Source organism: Triticum dicoccoides, chromosome 1A (genome assembly GCF_002162155.2).
Source record: "Triticum dicoccoides isolate Atlit2015 ecotype Zavitan chromosome 1A, WEW_v2.0, whole genome shotgun sequence".
Classification (NCBI taxonomy): Eukaryota; Viridiplantae; Streptophyta; class Magnoliopsida; order Poales; family Poaceae; genus Triticum; species Triticum dicoccoides.
In genome coordinates this window covers 9665419-9670647 of record NC_041380.1, presented here as the reverse complement: position 1 = coordinate 9670647, position 5229 = coordinate 9665419, and positions in this window count along the sequence as shown.

Below are 5229 nucleotides of genomic sequence, written 5' to 3'. Positions count from 1 at the left end.
CACACACAATTTTTCTGTTTTTAGCTTTTAGTTTTTTCTGTTTTTCTGTTTTTCATACAAAGTTTTAGATGAATTAATTAATTAGATTAGATTAATGTCAAATAGTATGTAGAAATGTTAGTTATAATATATATAATGTCAAATGTTATAGAAATGTTAGTTATATAGAAATGTTAGAAATTTTGGAAATGTTAGTTTTAGCTAGCTAGATGAATTAGATTAATTTCAAATTGTTAGACGATGATCGATGTTTTTTTAGTTTCTTATATTTTTAGTTATAAAATTTAGAATTTGCATATATGAAATCATCACAATCCATCATTTAAAAAATGTTACTTTACTTTTGCGGCATATAGTATTTTGTTGTCAACGATGCCCGGCCCGCATCCTCGCCGTCGACACGTCCGAGACGACGTCCTGCTTCAGAGGACCCATGTCCGGGACTGGGCTCCACCGGGCTGGCACTGGGAGGTGCTACCTTCAGGGGCGCGACGCTTGATGAGGAACCCGGCCTCGGGTCCCGTCGTCGACCCTCATCTCCTTTGGTGGCATTCGCGTGAGCGACTTTCGGTGCGGAGGGAGCTGGCCCCGCCGGAGATGGTACGTCGCCGTGTCAGGGAGGAGGACGAGCACGTCCATCGCTACATGGCTGCTATGGACGTCAGGTTCTCCAATACCTGGCAGGTTCTTTGGGGAGATCACCTGAGCTATGATCCAGTGATGGTTCCTTCTCTTTGGGTGTCCACCGCCCGCACCTCAGGAACCGCGAGTGGCCTAGATTACTCTGTAGTATTCGATCTTTATTAGCTTGCTAGCTAGCTAGCTAGTGATGTATTCAATATTATATCTATTATTCGAGACGATGTATTCGAGATTATATCTACTATTCGAGATTATACTAAATTGTTTTATATTTCTTTTGGCATAGTTAAATAAAAGCTATGGCGGACAATACCGACAGAGAGAGAGAACAGACCATGTTCGATATCATACGCGGGCCAGATGATGATCAGAATGAAGAAGATTTTGACGGCTCCGAATTTCTAAACAACACCGGAGAGGGTGATATGATATTCGATCGCGACGACCGAGAAGATGAAGTCATGAACTACGACGAAGAACATGTTGATCCTGAAACAACAAACACCGGCGAGGTATATATATTTATATAAGCAGGAATCTGGTGATCATCGCATGTTTTAAATGAGTTGAAGATATATTAACGAATTGATCTTTCTTCTTTCAGCCATCCGGATCGAGCAAATCTTCAGGCAAAAGGACGAAACGAGGCCCGAACAAAAAGTTGAAGTAGGGCGTAAAGTACAATATCGAGGCATTCAAACCTAATGGCGAACCATTAGCGCCTAAGAAGATTGCGGACAAGTTCGTTCGTCAGTGCGGAGTTCTTGTGAAGGACCAACTCGCGATCTCCCTTCAAGAATGGAGAAAGCCAGCAAATCCACGTCCAGATGTTACTTTTGTCGACGAGAATCAAAAAAATCTGCTTTGGAATACTCTCATGGAACATTTCACCCTACCAGATAATTTCACACAAGCAGATGTGCGGAAAGTCAAGGACGCTGCGTTTAGGAAGATGGCGGTTGCATTCAAGAACCACAAGAGAATGACGTGGGAGAAGTACGTCAAGGGAGGAAGGAAGACTCCAGTATTCGAGGGGATACTAGAGAATCAAAGTGCTCATTGGGACGATTTCGTGAAATTTAAGGATTCAGAATTAGCTAAGGAACGGTCGAGAATAAACAAGAAGAATGCCGAAAAAAAGGATAAGTTCCATAAGTTGGGGCCAGGTGACTACGCGGTGGCAATGCCTAAGTGGGATAAGTCTGAGAAAGAGATGGAGGATGCAGGTGTCACTCCGGTTACTAAGAGCTGGCCCCCCAGGTGCAGGACTTGGTTCTATGCGCATGGGGGGGAGTTGGACCCGAAGACAGGCAATGTTTCGACGAAGGCATGTCTGAACGGAGCCGGCGATGCGCTACTTGTTGCAATAGAAGAGGCTCGATCGGGGGTGTTCCAGCCCAACAGAGAGAACGACGAGCTTACGCGTGCCTTGGGAAATCCTGAACACCCGAGAAGAACACGAGGCAAGGGCGCTCTTCCGTGGTATGAGGGGTTTTCGGACTAGAACACCGACTACAGAACCCGTGCGAGAAAGAAGATTGCGGAGGAGAAGAAGAGGAAGATGGAGGAGGAGTAGAGGAAGCGGGACTATGAACGCCTTCAAGTCCTAGAAGCAAGTCAAGCGGAATTGGCAGCTAAATTTCAGCGGCAGCAGGAGCAGATCGACTCACTTAGCCAGCAAAGGGGGTCTCAGCATCTGCAGCAGCTAGAGGATGATCCAGCATTGGATACCACCGCCCCATCCATGCCGAGAAGCAGCGTGGGTTCCACCCCGGGCGACGGAGTAGTGCTGGATAGATACCCCGTGGATGACATCACGGAGAACACTAACTGCGAGCTACACTTTAAAATGAAGAACATATCCATGAAGGTGGCGGACGCCGTTGCTTTTTCAAATTCCCCCGAGGCAACCTTCCATTGCAACCCGATTCCAGCGGGCTATGCTCGTGTCTTGGTTGATGAGGTGGTGGACCCATATTCGGAGCTACAGCTTGACATTCCTGGAGGTGATGACGAGCACACATTGGGAGAGGCCATACATCGTGTCATCCTATGGAGAAAGGATTGCATCATCTTTCGAAGGCCACCGACACCGCGTCACCCAACTCCTCGTCGAAGTCCGCCACCGAGTCAGCAGACTCCCACTCCTCCAAGTCCACCAACGCGTGAGGCCACTCCTCCTCCTCCAAGTCCGGCAAAGTGTCAGGCCACTCCTCCTCCAAGTCCGACACAGCGTCAGACGTCCACTCCTCCTCCAAGTCCGGCACAACCTCAGGCCACTGCAAGTCCGGCACAGCTTCAGGCCACTCCTTCTCGTCCAACTCAGCCCCGTCAGCCGTCTCTGCCGCCTCAGCAGTCGCAGAAGAGACACCCCGCAGCTATGGTGCGTAGCGGTACGAGTCGAGGTCATAGTACAGGAAGTACAGGCGGAGGCAAGCGATATAAATATGGTCCAAACCTCACTACTCCTCTTCGTGTGAGGGCTTACGACAGGACCGAGGAGCAAACCAATGCCATAGTGCAGGCAGAAGTCGACGCCCATTTTGGACCGAAACCGCCACCGCCGCCAAGGGAGAAAGTGCCTGTGAAAGTAGTTGACCACTTCATTCGTATGGCTCAACCACCAGCTCCTAAGCCTGTTGACTCAGACTATGAGCGCCACATGAGGAAGTTACATCGACGACGTCTACAGAAGGAGGCGAGCTCGAGCTCGAGCAAACAACAAGCAGCTGTCAAAAAATGCGGGAAAACCGTTGCCCAGCTGGGAAAACAGGCGGCGCAATCGACCCCCCCGCTTGTTGTGCCGCCAACAACACGTGACAGTACGCGCACCCAATATTATTGTGGCCAAACAATTTACGTTCCCGAGGTGGGCGATGTGGTAATAACCCAGGAGCATATAATGCAGGCTGAAGAACTCAAGATCACTGTTGGACAACTCCTCGAGATCGAGGACATGCCTGGGATTACAGAGGAGGAAATAAAACGGAAATATGTCCGGGGCCAACCTTTGGTCGAGCCAGAAGATGTCAACAAGCTCCCAACGAGAATGTATGAATTGCATCAATGGTACATGGACATTACCAAGAGATCCAATCGAGAGTCCCTCATGGTGAATGTCAAGAAGGATGATTACTACGATGAGAAAGCTGTGGCTGTTGAGTATCCTGAACTGTTTCAGTTATACAATCAAGACGCACTCGATAAATCTATCGTCAGTTGCTATTGTCTGTAAGTGATTTCTTTTTGTAATTTAAGTCTCAAGCTAGCTGTAGTGATCCTTTTGATCAATCATTACCTGTAATTATTCTCACTATATTCTTTTCTGTGGTATTATGCAGGATGAAGATGTATGAAATGAGAAAAGGTGGACGCTATGACATTGGGTTCATTGACCCAAACACCGTTAATGAATAGACATGGAAAATGAACAAGCATCAAGAAAAAGAGGTAGAGGACAGCATCCTACAGTTCTTGAAGCGCCTCAAATACAATGAAGATATACTACTTCCTTACAACTTCCAGTGAGTCACACTTTCTTGTACTACAAATTCTCTGTGTTTGCCTACTAGCTAGCTACATGTTTTTGCTTACATATGCCCGCTTAATTAAGACACGCAAACGTATGTGCATGCAGATTTCACTGGATCTTGTGTATCATTAAAGTTGACGCCGGAACAGTTGAAATACTGGACTCGCTACTCAAAGCAGATAGTGACTATAACATCTTGTTTGGGATAGTCAACAGGTAATTTCAATCATTATTATCTATATATCTCGGCCTATTTAGTTCGTCATTAATTTCATGATATGAACTATTTAATAACCCCTTTATTCATTTTCTTTGTCGGTGGGCAGGGCTTGGGCAAGGTTCATCAGCGTCACGGAAGGCGAATGGAAACCAAAGCTGAAATGGTTTCGATCCAAGGTAAGTAATTAAGTAGTACTAGCTAGCTAGCTAGCTGCCATCTCTTTAATTATCATGCTTGATTAATTATTATCTGATCAAATTAAATTCCATTGACATAATAAAGGCCCTGAAGCAGGCGCAGGGGACTGATCTGTGTGCATTCTGCGTTTGCGAGAACATTCGCATGATGGCGTCCGAAAGGAGAAGATCTCAAAGACAGGAATGGGTACGCTTGTCAGAACACTATTTACAATTTTTACACCATTATCGATATCTAGTCACACAACTAATACACATGTATATTGATCTCCTTCTTAACAGTTCAAAGAGGTGCGGGACAAGCTCCTACCAATGGAGCGCGTAGAAGCACTTCAAGAGGAAATAGCGGGATTTTTGCTCGACCAGGTCATAAATCCGAAGGGAGAATACTATTACCCGCTACCACCCTCATGAACCACTTCCAATTGTCATCGTGCTCCGAAGGCACCAATTAGGCTAATGCCACTGGCTCCGAAGACAACATGCATATGTAGGAGAAATTGTATATAGCTATACATGTGTGTATGTGTAAATTAATATGGTGATTTGTGAGACATTGATGATATATATATATGATTGGTTCTACTAGAAATTCTATATATATATATATATATATATATATATATATATATATATAT